The 17,066-nt window shown below is 38.0% G+C and overlaps 1 protein-coding gene and 1 non-coding gene across 5 annotated transcripts in view; one reads left to right on the top strand and one right to left on the bottom strand.

Annotated features, from left to right (window-relative positions):
- PCDH7 (protocadherin 7) overlaps positions 1 to 17,066 on the top strand; it is a 417,613-nt gene that overhangs the window by 347,614 nt on the left and 52,933 nt on the right. The window lies entirely within an intron of this gene.
- Positions 10,161 to 10,266, bottom strand: LOC112541851 (U6 spliceosomal RNA). The gene has a single exon (XR_003085781.1). It is a non-coding gene; the product is annotated as a U6 spliceosomal RNA (small nuclear RNA).

Below are 17,066 nucleotides of genomic sequence, written 5' to 3' on the forward strand. Positions count from 1 at the left end.
TTTTTTTTAGGGTGTAACAGATGTCCTAGGTCAAGTTTAATTCATTCCATATATGTTTCCATTTCAATCAATGAGTCAAATCTTTATTTAAGTCATAGACCAGCATAAAGTACAAGCAGGAAAAATTGCACCCATTTCAATAACACTGCAACTTATACGAAATAAAAGATAACTAAAAACTGGTTAACGCAATACTATAATATTAAATCACTAAAACCTCTCCATTTTTTTTTAATATTAATACTAAGACTATGGGCTAAAGAAAGGTCCTGTGGAGGCCATAAAAAAGATGTAAAGAAAGAAAAACTAGATAAAAATAAGAAATAATGCAGAGATTCCCAGTATGTTTACCCCAAATTATCTGTTTACAAATTTCAGTTGCTGCCAGGCAAAATCATAATGATGTGTGTAATAAATAGTTCCTTTCCTGAGAAGAGAAAGTCAAGAAGAAAACTTTCATCATGACTTATCAGAAGTATTGACAGAGAAGGCTGTAGTAGTTAAGTACCTGCTGGGGTCCCATCCAGAATAAGTTTTTAAGCTGTAACATGGGGTAGATTTTGGCTGACCTTATTCTGGAATTCTATATCTAGGACTCCTTCTCTAATGATACTTTTGGTTAGGGCAAAAAGAATAGAAGCAAGGATGTTCAGTCTCTTCATCATGAAGAAGAAGACATGTTAAAACCTTTTTTAGAAGACTCAAAACCTTTTCAGATACTAAAGTATGGTTTAAGCACCCTTTTTATCCAAATGCAACCAATACGTAGAAGTTTCCTTAATTCTTTTTGGCTGATAAGTGTTTTGTGGAGGATCTGACATTGCATTTGTATTAATGAGGACATGCAGCTAGTCTGTAAAGCATATAGCTACAACACTTATCCATTGACAAGGCATTTACTCATTTTTAATTGTGGCAGGGGCATAATTAAAACTTTATCTCCTTTCCCTTTGCCAATCTGCTAATACTTAGCAGACAAATAAAGGTAAAATATTTAAATAAGTAATTTCCAGCTTGTGATGAATGGTATCACTGTCAAAAATTGCAATGAATAGCGGGACGAGTTGGATTAACTTTTCATTCCTAGAACGGTTCTTATTTTCAACTGTTTCCTATCCCCCTCCTCCTTTCTTGTTCTGTATTTCCTGATTCCTCGAATTTCTGTATACCTTACAGAAGTGCCAAGAATTACAGTGCTATAAAGAGACTCCACATCCTGATTACTAATCATGTCATTGTCATCGGAACATATCTTCAACAATGCCGCTCCGTAATTATCTGGTAGAGGCAGAGAACACTGCCCAGGGAATCACAAGTTTGTGTAAACACATCCATCAATGTATGCTTGGTAAATAATGGCCAACCAACCAGTTTATGTAAAGAATATATAGGTTTCCAGGGATGAAATTTATTTCAGCTGTCACACACTGTGGCTTCTTCGAGGTCAGAATGCACTGATTTTTGCTTCCATTCATTATATTTTCTTAGTTCTAAGCATTTGGTTTTTGTTTTGTAACATCCTGCTAATGGAAGAGGGTTTATATGTTCATTGGTAGTGTTGTACTGAACATTGTTCCGATAGCAGGTTTCAAAGGACATTTACTGCATTAATCTTTCCCAGTTCAAAAAAAAAAGGAAAAATTAATTTCTTTTCTTTTCTGCAAACAGGATCATTCCCGTGAGTTTAAAATGTACTAAGGAGGATTTTGCAGTTCACTCTTTTGATCATAGCGCACATAAATAAAAACCTGCTTATGTAAACCCACTTGATATCATAAGTCATTTTCACTGACAACCATAATCTCTCTCTTGTAAATCACAGACATTAGTTCTCTTCAACAGTTTATGCGAGCAGATCTGTTCTGCATACTGAGGTTAGCTGCAGGTTAGATACTAATGTGTGTAAGAACCCCAATGTTGTTTAGCAATGGTGGCTGGACATCTTACAATTTTGCTTTCTTTTTAATTAAAAGATATTTTGAGCCTCTGGACGTACAGTCGAGAAAGAGAAGGCTGTAAAATTATTTTAGTACTTGGAATTGTTTTCTCCACTGTGAGATTCGGGCACACCCATTTTGGAAAATGGGGTATCTGAGAATGCTAACCGTATTTCACTGTTTCCTTTCTCCCTGCTATAAATTCACACTCCGGTTATTGCTATTTATAGCACATCTTTCAACAACTTGCATAACAAGTAACCAATTCAAGGATAATAGCATCCAAATATCAGACAACTAGTAAATATGGTTTGTTTATATATTTATTTTCTGCAAAATACTGTTGTAGCAATGTTTTATGTTCAAAAAAAGAACATTGGTGCTCATTTGTATGTATTTATGACACTCTCCTGATAAAAAGGAAGGAAAACTTTCAGAATTCCTTGTATTTCAGTGTCAGGATTGACTATACCAGATTCAGGGACAAGAAGTCTTGCATTTACTCATCCCTTGGCTGTTATAAAAATAAGGAATTCAGAATAAACTTCATGCAGGAATGATGTAGTTCCTTCGTTTTCCCATGGATACATGATCTGCTGCTTTGGTGACGTGCTCCTTTTTTGCTTTTTATTTTTCCAGATCATGATCAGAGGTTGCTTCAAACCCAGCATTAGTCCATTGGAATGGCAGTCATGTCCCACATTTTAAGCCATTATCTTTCTTGCGATTCCTGTCTTGACACCGTTCAGTCAGAAATGTCGTGCCTGATCTGTGTGCAAACTTTATGAACTATGACATCTACGTCACTTTTAACAATCTAGGCTTTTGCTGACCCTGAGAAGATGAGACATGAACTCCCACTTGGCTTTGACATTTACATGAGCTTATCCTGGCTGTGATATCATTATGTTTCATATCTTTCCATCATATCCCACATCAGGGAGAGACTGAGACAGACCCTGATCTGTTCTGCTGAGATGATAATATACTTTATTATTGTGAGTTGAAGATAGATACATTTTCCTATTCCATTTTACATATGCTATTCACTTGGCAGCTTAGACTTGCCCAGAGTCACTGGGAATCAGGTGGATATAAATTTAAATCATCATCATCATCATCATCATCATCATCATCATCATCATCATCATCATCCCATTCTAGGGTTTTCTTACAGTGCAAAATGGCTTTACTGCATGAACAAACTAAGAGGGCTGACTCATGACAGAGCATAAATGCAGAAAAGTTCCTTTCAGTTCAGAGCAAATGCTGGTTGCAAAGAAAGACCAAATGCTACATCATGAGCAGTGGTAATGTAAAAAAGGTTGTGATTTTCATCTGTTCTTGATTGATTACATATCATCAAGTTGTTGTTGACTCTTAGTGACTACATAGATAGATTTTCTCCACGTTGATCTGTCCCTAACCTGGTCCTTCAGGTGTTCCAACGGTGTACTTATCACCTCTCTAACTACTACCTATCTACCTTGCTGATGATTCAGGTGCTCAAGCAGCCCTGATACCTGGCAATCACATCTTCTGATGGAAGATTCCCCAGATGTCCAGTCCCTGCATGGAAATCCTGAAATCTCTAGGATTAGGTTGCACCAGAGGCTTTGAGGATTTAAGCAGCTGTGAAGTTAATGGTTACAGCTATTAGCATGTGTAGGGCAATTGATGCTAGAGGTGGGAGGCCAGATTAAAAGGATGGTGTTACAAGCAAAATAACACAGGGTACTTGGAGAAGAACATGCCCAATATGAGGATGCCATCAGATGGATGATTTTAATTATTACCCATAAAAGTTAGGAAAGCTGTAGAGGGCATAGGGGATGGTCTTGAAGGAGAGGACAAAGAGCTGCTACCAGGGCAATGGTCAGATAAGTAGAGTTTGAGCCCATTCCAAGAAACAAATTTGAGAAAATGTCTCAGACAGGCCCTTCCCTAGTTCACAGAAAGATAAAGGGAGGGGGGAAAGCACATTCAGACTTATAAGATTCTGTTACTGTAGCTGTCACAATAAAAGTAGTCCTGATCTTTTTGACATTGGTTTCTTAGTCTGGTCTACCTTATAGGGCTAACAATAGCTTCACACCTGCATCCATTCCTGACTCCTTGGATTGCTACAAATGTTATTTTTTCTTTTCATTTATATTCACGTTTTCACTGCTAGATCCAATCATTATGTTTAACACTAATCTGGCTGCTTGTTTTCCCTTAATCCTGGTTGAAAGTGGGGAAAAAAATATTTGCATATGCTGGCCAAGCTATAATGTGGTGGGTATACAGTAATTCCTTTTTTTTTTAACCATAAAGAAGCTATGCGCTTGATCAGTTGCCACTTCAATCACATAAGTCTGTGCTATTTATCTCTTTGATAATTTCTATATAATTTTTGTTGCTCCTTTTTATTTGCCTCTTTGATTTTGCCTTCTGTTTATCACAGTGAGTCACTGTCCTCTTCCATTTAGTCAACTTTTGCATTTTGGCAGGTAAAAAGTAATAACAGCAGCAGTAATAATGAGAAGATGTAGGGGGGAAAGCTTTAGTGATTCCCTTTTATACACTTGTCAAGTCTGCATATTAATTAACTCCAGTGCATGTAGAAGGAATATTGAAGGAGAATCTACGGTTCATACGGCAGATATAACAATAACAATACCAAGATCACAATAAGCAACTCAATCATTCCCTTTTCCTTTCTGAACGTGGTTTCAAACTCATTCTTTGCATAGCAAATATTTGTTTGGCCCTTTCTGCAACACCTATTCTTGTGAAGCCACGTTTCCGTTTTACAGCTATTTTGAATCGAGAACAGCATGGAGCTAATTACCTAGGGCAATTGATCTGAGGTCTCCAAGGAACACAACAAAACATTAATTATTTCATTTGAGATTTACAGTCTCAGTGGCCCCTGTTCATTGGTCAAATCCCATTTGTTTTGGGGAGAAAAGGAACAGGGAGGGCACCATTTGCTTTTCTGCTAGGTTTTCTTGAATATTAGAATAAAATCTTAAAAGACCTTATATTGGTGGTGGAAAAGGAGAAGATATAGGAAAGAAAAATGTATAACTCCTTAACAGTTAGTGGTAACTTGTTTCAGTTATTGTGACATATGCCTAAATCACAGCAAATTATATAATGTATATACTCAGATCTACTGTGAGAATAGAAATTCTACTAAATATTGCTTACTTTATGATCCAGTTCCAGAAGGATTGGCTAGATGGGGATGTTCAGAAACATTTGGGAAGAAGGTAGAGGCCAACCATGTCCACATTACACCAAGAAAGCTGCATGCTTTTGTCACCAATAATAAGTCACCAATAATGAAGTTACCAATAATCAAGCTCAACTAGTCCTTCCACTTCCAGGCCATAAATGACCCCATGCACCTTTCTGGAGTTGTGTGAGAAGATTTGTCCAGATGTTTGCTCCTTCTGTGACTTCACTCTGTAGAGGTACTAGAACTCACTCTCTTCTTTCTAGTTCTTGAATTCAAAGCAATCCACAGCTGTCATTTGTCTTGTAACCCACCCGACTGCAGTACAAAGCTGCTTCCTAACTCATGGAATATTAAGCGTCAGCACTTTTGGAAGAGTGTTTTCCTTTGAAGTAATTTGTTTTATATACATTTCCCTTAGCGAATTCACATCTGTCAGAAAAAGAAAAGAAAAGAAAAGAAAAGAAAAGAAAAGAAGGAAAGACAAAGGCACAAATTGGGATATCCATTTTAAGTGGAAAACAAACACATTTTAAATCACTCAGCAATTTAATATTATTTTTAGAGAAAATAGTTAAGGGCATTCTTAGACAGTAACACTGAACAGCAGAAGCCGGTAGAGGACGGGCTATTGCTGGTCAAATGAATTCAGTGTACACAACCATGGAGTAAGGCAGGAACAAAAAGCTTGTTTACACTATATTTGTAAAGTGGACCAGAGATTTGAAAGGGCAGATAGCACGGCGCTAATTTCAACTTTAAAATGTTGGAATACACTGCCGGATATTATGATGAAAATTCTGAAAGAGAGAGAGGATTCTTTATTAACAGAAGGTAATGAGATCTGTTCCTCCTTTATTATCATATGAGGAAAGACAGAAAGGACCCCAGGTTGAAGTGATGATCTTGCAGTTGTTAATTTCCCTGTGTTGCAGGTTCCCTTGATGGATGTTAAATTACATTAATTAACCTCGCATCCAAGATATCAGATGGTAACCTCTTGTGGGAAAATCATTCCTCAAAAGGGATTATTTTTACACTTCAATTTGTTCTTGGATTTTGCCAGTATAAGCAAAAACCCTAGATTAGTATAGAATGTGCCATAATTGTTGGAGTGAGAAATAATGTTTTTATTCCTTTAAAATTTATGATAAGGTATCTTTCCCCAAAACTAGCATATAAATGTAAACACAGCATTCTAAAAACTATCATGTGTTTTTAGAAACTCCAGCCCTTTAGAGTCAGTTCTTCTGAAGTCATGATGCCCAAAGGAGTAAATAACTTTTGAAAAGAATAGGGTATTCATGCTGAACCTCCAAATAATAAATGTATACCTACAATGTTCCAGCATGGCAAATTAGTTCTTCTGCTTCTCTTGCTACTCTTAAAATGACAGAAAACAACAACAACAACAACAACAACAACAACAATTACCCACCTTTAACACCATCAAACAACATCTGCCTATCCCAGGTCCTTGGAAGGACTTGATAGGTGGATAAAAAGGCCAAATCCAGTCTAAGCATCTGGCTGACCGTGCGACCAACCATAATAATAATCACTGAGGATAGATAGATAGAGAGATAGAGAGATAGAGATAGAGAGATAGAGAGATAGAGATAGAGATAGAGATGAAACAATAACAGCAACATTCAATAACACTGAGTTTGGACTTTAAGATCTTCTTCACTCTCAGGATGTATTCACTACTAACCCTCTTCTTGACTTCGGTGTGCTTGATGTTAGCCCAGGTATTTGGAGTGATCTTCTTCATCCAGACTCTTGATGTTATTTCCATACTCCATGTTATTTCCATCTTGATTCCTTCGGTTTTCACTATTTTCCCCTATGGAAAAGGTAAGGTCCTTCACTATGGTAAGGGTGGCACATTTGTCCAATCCAAAGATATTGCAATGGAGTTTAGACTGGACAAATGTGCCTCCCTTACCATCAACAGGGGAAATACACACACATACACATACACATACACACGCATGCCAAATTAGAAAGAAAGCAACCTATTTCGGAGAAAATGCAATAGTCATTTAAAAAGAAAAGTTTGCATTACTTTAAATAAATCCTTGATTCTGAAACTACACACACACACACACACACACACAAAAGGAATTGGCTATGAATCAGAAAATGTTGGTCCTTCTCTTTGTCAAAGGTTTTAAATTGTTACTTTACATAAATGTCTGGTTCTGTACTGGGCCCTCCAACAGTCACCCTGAAAAGATATAAAATAGTATATTAGACTGTGTGGTGTAGCTGGAAGAAGAATGAAGAGGTTTAGGCTTAAGCCCAACCTCAGCCATGTAAACACACTCACAACAATTGCCTAATCACTGATTCTCAGCTGAACTACCTCACTGAATCATAGCTGAATAGAGATCCACCCATCTCATAGAGTCCATGCAGAAATAGATCTAGCAGAGAATGATATAAGAAATAAAATATGGAAATTTCAGGGTGGCTAAACTGGAAAGAGGTCATGATCTTACACACAGACACCCCCCCCCCCATGTTCATTTGCATCAATATTTACTGAAGAAAATATAAATGTACAATGAAATTTGCAATGCTTTTAGGAGATCTGTGTCCAGTTAAATTCTGCCTACAGGTTAGAAGAAAAGAGATCTTAATAAAATCATGTTGACATCACTATTCCCTCCCTCTTATTCACAAGACAATAAAGGCAGGCCAATCTTGAGTTTATTCCTCATCCCCTGCTCTCTGTGAGGATCAAGCTGAAGTTTTTCTAGTAGCTGCCAAAAATTTTACTCAAGTCTATCTCCATACTCCCCGTATCTTAGGAGACCAGGTGGTCCCTAGCATGAGGACCACGAGCAAGGAGGTGTGGATTCCTGATCTTGTTTATTTAGCTTCAGCAGTGCAGTGGCATCAGGGTTATTCCAGAACATTCACTGTGCCCTCCCAGTTGATTGTGGCAACTGCCTTGTATCTCCCAGCACAATGTTAAAAGTGTAGTGAGATTTACAAATACTTTGATATACAGCCCCAAAGGAACTAGAAACCCATAGGTGTTTCCTTTTTCAAAAGCATAGGCACCTTTTGATGCCCTATACTGCATTTAATGTTTTTGGGGTGAGGGTAGGGAGAACAGCTGCAGTAGGAATGCACAGAGTGAAGAAGGCTGTGTATTTTACATACAGATAGGGCTAAGAGTTCCTGGTCATTCTGTAGTTTCATTGTGGGTCAAAGAACAATGGAAGAAGAAAGGTGGCTTTTGTCCCTGTGAGGCCATATAGTTCCCACCTTGCTTTGAAGTTAATACTCTAATTGAGAACACTGATGTTTTGTGACCACATGATCTAAGAGTTGAATCAAAACTGAACAAGAACATTCCTATCTCTCATTCGAGCAAAGGTTCTGAGTTCTTTCCAAGTGTCTGAGTAGGATAGTGCCAGGGGAAGCACATTCAGATATTTTGAGACAGTTTCTGCTTCCACAATATTTAATTTATTAAGACAGGGATTGGGGAAACAGGGAAGTAGGAAGAGGAAAAAAAATGCTTAAGTTTACTTTACATCCTGACTAAACTAGATCCTAGAGAACCAGTGTGGTGGAGTGGTTAAGGCATCAGGCTAGAAACCAGAAGACCATGAGTTTTAGTCTTGCCTTAGACACAAAATCAGCTGGTAACCTTGGGCCGGTCACTCTATCTCAGCCCTAGGAAGAAGGCAAGAAAACTGCAGGGACTTGTCCAGGCAGTTGCCAGGAGTCAAGACAGACCTGAAAGCATAAAAACAAACAAACAACCCCTAGCTCCTGCATTAAATGTTAAATTGAACTTCTAATGACTACATAGATATAACCATACAGCTTTCTTGGCGATAATACAGAAGTGGCTTGTCACTGTCAATGCCTTCTTTTTCAACTTTGCTTACTCCCCTGCCATTTCCTCTTGGTCTTCCAGCTAAGTATTAACCAGGTTGTACCTTGTTTAGTTTCTGACCACAGACAAGGCTTGCCGGGAGCTGCCACCTGACTGCTGTCCAAACAGCAATGATGCATCAAATTAATGGATAATCTCTAGTACAGTTTATTTCATGAAAAAGTGGCATTTTATACTGTCTCGACATGTGGTTAGTTGTGTAATCTGCGTATGGAAAGCCACCAAACAACAACTTGTCCATCCCTAGATATCTGCAACGTACCAAGCTAGGGAATGAAAAAGAAACATAATTCAACATGAATTTATGGAAGCTTGACTCCAACACCAGTATTACTTGGGGGGAAAAAAGTCACATTACCTGAGTCATTTCATGGGTCCTCTCTTGACCCAACTCAGCAGGACAAATTCCTCACTCCCTTATAGCAACATGTAATAATTTCAAACTTTCTATATTAAGGATACTGTTGCCTTGCACACTTGTCTATCAAGTGAATTTCAACTTCAGAATCTATGAGTGTTGCAAAGGTTCGTGGAATGACTACTGAGATATATTCATTTAGCTGTTATTCCTTTAAAAGGGATATGGGACCTAGAATTTATCATTCACTATTTTTCACAGGAGGGAAAGCTGAGCCATCATGGGCAAGGATCTCTTTGGGGTAAGTTTGTTCATCCTCTTGGGGTAACAAAAGAAATTTCTGGAAATTACAGCGTTTTTGGAACTCAGGTTGGAAATTCTAAAGGTACAACTGTATTAACTGTGAGTATTTGTTAAGGGAGAGGTTTAATAGTTACAACGCAGGTTCTGGATGCAATGAGAAAGGAAAGGCAGGCTGAGCTGAGCTGAGTATTATTCCTAACCCATAACTCAGTGTGTTGTTGTTGTTGATGATGTTATAATTACATTAATAATGTATTTGGTTAAAAGGTTTAAAGAACAGAATAAATAGCTGTGTAAAAAAAAAAAGGTGGAAAAAGACAGCAGATAAAGAATGAAATATTCATAAATAAACAGAGGATGAACAAGTATCGTAACATTTCAAATTCATTATTTCATTATTTCATTATTTATTTCCCATTTAAAAATATGGAACGCTTCATGAATTTCTGCAGCATTCTGGTGCAGAGACCATGCTAATCTTCTCTATATTGTTACATTTTAGTATATATGCTGCCAAAGCAAGCACAAAATGATTGTTATTTTGATGACCTGTTAACATCCTCTGGTGACTTACAAAGTGAAAAGGCTATCACACTAATACCATCTCACATCATCAGAAACACATTTGATAATGAGAATTCACATGTTCACCAGGATATAGGAGGGCAGAAAAGCACCATCTATTTTTTTTTTAATTTTTTTAATTTATTTTATTTTAAAAGCAAACGTTTAATTCAATTTAATTAGATATCCCTTCCAAGTGAACATTAAAAAGTGAGCAATTCCTTGTCTGTTCTTGCTGGAAGCATTCCTCTTCAACAATTAAAGAATACGTGAGGTTGTGTCTCTATGGGTGTGTGTGAAGCAGATTTTCAGATCTGAGCAAGTAGAAAAGGCCTGTTTTCATTTTGAGAAAGAGGTACAGGGAAGGGTATGAAGGGTAAGGAAAGAATGAAAATAGGAAAACGCAAACATAACTAGTTTGCCAGCTAGCCAAATTTTAGAGGATTATGTTCTTAACCTTGACATTCAAAGGAGACATCCTGTGATGCTGTAAACGTTCAACAGGATTAATCAGAGAGACTTGCAGAGACTATAAATGCAATCCAACCTTTCTTCAATCTGCTCATTTTTCAGGGAGCTGTGAAGAACTTTTACAGTGATTTGGAGCTTAGCTCTCTTCAGACACATGCACACACAGGTGTAATGAAGTTTAGCATAAAAATAAATAATCCCCCCCCCCCAAATGAAATCTGAAGGGTCCAAGAGAGAAATACAGGCTGGTTGCTTGGTGGGTGGGTTAGTTTCAAAGCTATCCGTTTGTACACTGATAGCTGAAGTTTTTGACCAGGAGAGCAGGATCATATCAGACTTCAGCTAAGAAGGAATAGTCTCCATATTAAAACAAAACCCCAGAGTGATATAAATTTATATATAATATAAATATAAATATAATAGAAATAAAAATATGTCAGACAAACACCTTCCACACTGACCTTCTTCCTGATAAGCTAAGTATCATTTTCCTCAATAAATAAATGAACAAATATAATGTTTTTGACTTATTTGTTTAATTGGGGTCTCTTTATCTAGTTTTAGGACTTGGGTGGAGAACAGATCATGTTGTAGGTCATATGTATGCAGCAATACTGAAAATTCAAAAGGATTCATAAACTTGTAAGCACCACCGTAAGTGCTTTGTAAACATGATGGACCTTGATTGCCCATTCAAGGCCAAACACCATTTCAGAACCCAGAATTACATTGCATTAATGTAGAGCATAGCTCAACTCCTTGTTACTGGTTTGAAAATCCTGTACTACAATATGAAAACTTTATTATAAAAAGGATATACAATATACCTAGCTCAAAGTGATTTAAAAAAACGTAATGTTTTATTTATTAAGCAGGTCTTTCTGTGTTTATCATTTAATTGTAAGCTTTGAATTTAAGTTTGTTAATGTAGCATAGTTAGACACCTATTATCCACCATTAGTTGGACATTATCTATTATTCACCGTTAGGTTATGAGATAGTTAAGCTTCAATGGCATTGACCTGGAAGTAGTATCTGATATTTAATAATAACCTTCTGTCCTTCTCTGTCCTTTCTGAAAGTAATTGGAAGACATGAATTTTTAAGATCTCCAGCAGTTGTTCAACTAATGATCCAACTGCACCATGTATGGTGACTGGTAATCTTGCCTTTTCTTCCTGAAATCAGGGGAGTGGTCACTCCCCTGAACATTCATTCTGAAGTATTAGAGAGCACCAATTTTATTATGGAGAATGTTCACTTAACTGAAGAAGCAGAATGGCCCTGTAAAGTACAGTAGAGCAATAATTATTATCAACAATATGTTGAAATGTAGATTTGACAAGCTTAGAAAATTATCGGTATATAAATTTCTTTGTGATCTGCCGATCATTGGTTTTGGTAAGCAATGTAGCATTCTTCCATGTCTGATTTCCATAATTTGTTCAGGGAAGTACTGTTTAGGTGATTTACAACTGTCCTTTTACAGGCTGGAGGATAACAGAGTCAGGGACGTACATGGGTTATCTTGCTGGGTAAAAAGGGAAGTCTAATACCATTGTGTGATTGTGGTTTTTCCTTTCCACAAGGTTACATTTAGCACCTATACAAGTTGTGTGCATTTATAACCTATAAATCTGTAGGGGGCCAAAAGTGGATATGTGCTCATGTAGTGTTGAATGTGGAAGCAGAACCAACCAGAGGAAAAGGAACCACATAGAACAGAAGGCATTTACTTCTAATTGGAACCAATAGATCCATGTTTTCATCTTTGTTGTTGTTCAGTTGTTAAGTCGTGCCCGACTCTTTGTGACCCCATGAACCATATCATGCCAGGCCTTCCTGTCCTTCACTGCCTCCCTGAGTTTGCTCAGTTTCATGCTCATTGCTTCAGTGATGCTATCTAACCATCTCATCCTCTGCCGTCCCTTCTCCTTTTGCCTTCAATCTTTCCCAGCGTCAGGGTCTTTTCCAAACAGTCCTCTCTTCACATTAGGTGACCAAAGTATCTGAGCTTGAGCTTCAGTATCAATCCTTCCAATGAGCAATCAGGGTCGATTTCCTTTAAGATTGACTGGTTTGACCTCCTAGCAGTCCAGGGGACTCTCAAGAGTCTTCTCCAGCACCACAGTTCAAAGGCATCAATTCTTCAGCGCTCAGCCTTCTTTATGGTCCAGCTCTCACAGCCATACCTTACTACTGGAAAAACCATAGCTTTGACTATGCAGATCTTTGTCGGCAAGGTGATGTCTCTGCTTTTTAATATGCTATCTAGGTTTGCCATAGCTTTCCTCCCAAGGAGCAAGCGTCTCTTACTTTCATGGCTGCAGTCTCCATCTGCAGTGATGTTGGAGCCCAAATAAATGAAGTCTGTTACTGCTTCCATTTCTACCCCTTCTATTTGCCAGGAATTGATGGGTCCAGATGCCATGATCTTAGTTTTTTTTTAATGTTTTCATCTTTGCTGGTTTATATTCTGAATCCAAACTTTGCATAGTCAGATTTGATAGTTAAAACCAGCTTTTAGATACATGAGGTGGAGATAATGCAGAAAGTGCAGACCTGCTTGCATTTTACCTTCTTTGCACATGAAGACAATGGGTTCACCTTTGTACATTTGGTGAAGATGAACTTAGAAGCTGCTCAGAAGCATTCGTGGATAGCAAAGGGAAAAAAAGGCAGTAATGGCCCATTGGCACCTGTGCTTAATTACTTGGTTATGTATCATCAACTCATGAAGATTCAAGTACAAAGCCGTTCAGGCTTACATGAGCAGTGGCAGAAGGGGAATGCTCATTTAGTTGCAGGTTCTTTCAGGAGTGAAGAATAGGCAGTGACATCTGTATTTTCCACTCACACTGCACTTCAGAAGATGCTTATTGAAATGTTGTGCTTGAAGGGGATTTTCAGCCATATTTCATTTCCTTCATGATCTGATCCTCCTTGAAAAAGGATGTGGGGGGAAACTCTCCAGAGCATGTCCCTAGAGATAGCAGAGTGTTTGGCTAACATTGGTTGTGTTTTTAATGAGACGACAGTGGCAAGATATCTCTAGATATTTGCAGAGAAGTGGCAGTTGTAGAAATTATTATGCCAGTGCTAAGCACATAGGGCAGCCTTTGAAGAATAAATTAATATGGTGGCAGTCTATTCCTTGACTACTTTGTTTTATTCTGGGTAATTGTTATATGGGAAAGAGGCAGATATCAAGGCTAGAGGAATTTGTACATGTGCGTGTGTTGCTTCCCTGTTTTACAGTAATTAAGAAATACATATTTACAGCAGGATGGAGATATTTCCCTTTCTTTAACAGGAAATTAACAAAGTTAGATTTCATGAATCTTTTTTATTATTTTATATATTAAAACTCTATTTTAAGGACAGTGTTGGCTCATAATAATGAGATCTGCAGGTTTCTTCAGAACAGGTCTGTGAAAAATGGAGAAGAAAGCAAAACTATGCAGTTGCATGCACGTCGAGACAGCTGAGAGTGGCTTCTGCAACATCTGGGCAAGGCTTGCAAAAGACATAGCTGCTTTAATGATCCAAAATAACAATCTTGTTCATGCTCCTGTGCAGTGTGGTACACCTCGGTGAAAGGGTTTGCAATTGTACTGATTCTATATAAAGTTCAATCAGATGTAGGTGATTTCATCACCTTCCAGGGCAGAGGGATTAAAATATGTTCATGAGAAATGAAAACTGCCTCAAAAGGCAGGAACAGCCCCTTTTAACCTTCCAACATGATGCCATTGAGAAATGCACAAGTGTGATCTTCAAATTGGAAGATAGTGTTTAAATCAAGTTAGGTATCTTTGGCCAAGAATGAGCAATAGGTAGAGAAATCAGCGCTAAGGATACATCTCTGTATGATTTTCAGATCAACAAGGCTTTAAACAACAATGTTTAACATTGGTGGTTCTTTCATTCTTACAGGGATTGCAGCAAAAGAGCCGCTACTATTCAGGTGTGTTGGAAATAGTTTCACCTGATCTCTTGATCCCATATTGTGTCAGGGAGGATCTACTTGGCATGCTTCCCCCAAGATTTGCCTTCCTGTTAGAAGGGTGGGGCTCTATGTGTCCCCATCAGCTGCCTCATCTTTCATAGAATTCAAAATACTGTGGGAAAGCATATCCAGTATTTTTCTCTCTGTTGGCAGTTTTATTCTCTAGTATGTTATTATGGTGAGCTAGTTTGGTCTAGTGGTTAAGGCAGCAGGCTAGAAACTGGGAGACTGTGAGTTCTAATCCCGCCTTAGGCACAAAGCTAGCTGGGTGACCTTGAGCCAGTCATTCCCTCTCAGCCCTAAGAAGAAGAAAATGGCAAACCACTTCTGAAAAACCTTGCCAAGAAAACTGCAGGGTCTTGACCAGCAGTCACCAGGAGTCAAAAAGTGACTCAGGTACAAAACAACCGAACAAAAAGGATTATTATGTGGAAGGACTTAGTCTTAAAGCAAAAAATCTCCAAATTAAACAGACAAATTAAAAAGTACTTCAAATCAAAATAATTCTATGCAGGCCTTGAGCAATAACATGCTTAAAACCAGAAAGGTCATCTTGTGATGTTTCCGAGAGCTAGCCCACAGAAGTTTATGCCACAATAAATCCATCCACCTTTAAAGTGCCACAAGGTTTTCCTTGTAGTACAGTGTAGCTACTTGGTTGCAGGTCAGTTTTTATGGATAATGACTGGAACATCTTTGACATGCTTAATACATGAAGATTTCAGAGTCATCCAGCCACACTCTCCCATGACCTTTAAAGGCAGAAAGGCTTTATATATTCACGGAGGGTTTTTTTCCTGCAAACATCTGGGCTGTATGAGAGATTGCATGCAGGAAGCTGAGGTCAGTTGAATAACTTTAGTGGAAGTCTGGTTCAGCAGAATTTAACCAGATCACTCCTGCGATGAGCATTCTACACAGAATCATGTCTGAACTTGGCTGCAGAGTTTTAACATTCGAGCAGAAAAAATGTCCACCTTGCTTGGCACCATCCTTAATCATGTGAAACTCTTCCCTGCTCCTTTATAACACCAGCTACAGCAATGATGACAACAGGCAACATATGATAAAAGAAATTCTCATCTGCATGGGGGATGTTGATTTATGTATTTGTTTATTATCCTTTGATTTAGTCTTGATTCCTGATGACTGCATAAAAGATCCCTGCAGTTTTCTTGGCAACATTTTGCAAAGTGGTTTGCCATTGCTGTCTTTCTAGGGTTGAGAGTGTGTGACTGGCCCAAAGCCACCAGTTAACTTCCATGCCTGTGACAGAACTCAAGCCTCCCTGTTCTGTTCCTTAACCTCTAGACCAAACTGACTGGATTATCTCCATTTATTTGATTCAGTGTTCCAAAATATTCTGAATTTACTTCTCTGCAAGTTTAGAGGGGGTGTTATCTAAGAAAATGTATGGCCCAAGTCGGCCAACAAATGCAAGGCTTAGAAACAAATTTATCTAGTTGGATTGTAAAGAAGTCATCTGTTTTGCTCTGAAAGGTCTGTAGGAAAATTTTACTTAATACATTGCTCTTAAATTAATGTATCCATGAGTTGCTTTGCTTAACTACTTGTCTCAATTAGACAGATGAGATAGCAAAGCAGCCTTGCTGTAAATCTTCATAAGCATATCACCGTGAAACTGCCTAATTGAATGTGCATCACATATGGACAGAAATAAATTCTTTATCTGTCCACCTATTAGATCTCTGGATGGTTTGCAATATATGTGCTTTCTCAATGCCTTCTCACTCTCAGTAGTTTGCCAGCAGAAAATGAACTGTGTAACAGGTATGAAAAGATGCTGCTAAAATGAAGAATGTTTGCAGGCTAATGCAGAGTGGACTTTTTTAAAAAAGGACTGTGAATTCAGGTGAAAAAGAACCTGTTTGGCTGACTCCCTCCTCCCCCCCCCCCGCCCCATTGTAGTCTTTGGTATCTGATGTAGAAAGATGGTATATTTTAGCTTTCTAGTTAAAAAAGGTACATCTAGTATGGTAGTATCATGTGGTAGGTTGCATGAGTGAATGGTCCAATCCAGATATAGTATAATTTTCCATTTGTTTAAATCAGTTTGGACATTCCACTGCTAACTGTCTCCGTTTGCATATGTAGTCACATCTCTCCTTTTTTCTGCATTTGACTGAGGACCACAGCTGCCTGCATGATCTTGCATACATGTGGTAATGTGACATACAACAGAGTTAGAAGCAATTTTAGATTTATAACGGTTCTTTCCATCTGCAAGAGGCCATTTGATGTTGTCAAAAAGCAAATGTGAA

This window comes from Python bivittatus, unplaced genomic scaffold (genome assembly GCF_059951505.1).
Source record: "Python bivittatus isolate LINGU-HERP-01145 unplaced genomic scaffold, Pbiv_v1 ctg000960_np1212, whole genome shotgun sequence".
Lineage (NCBI taxonomy): Eukaryota > Metazoa > Chordata > Lepidosauria > Squamata > Pythonidae > Python > Python bivittatus.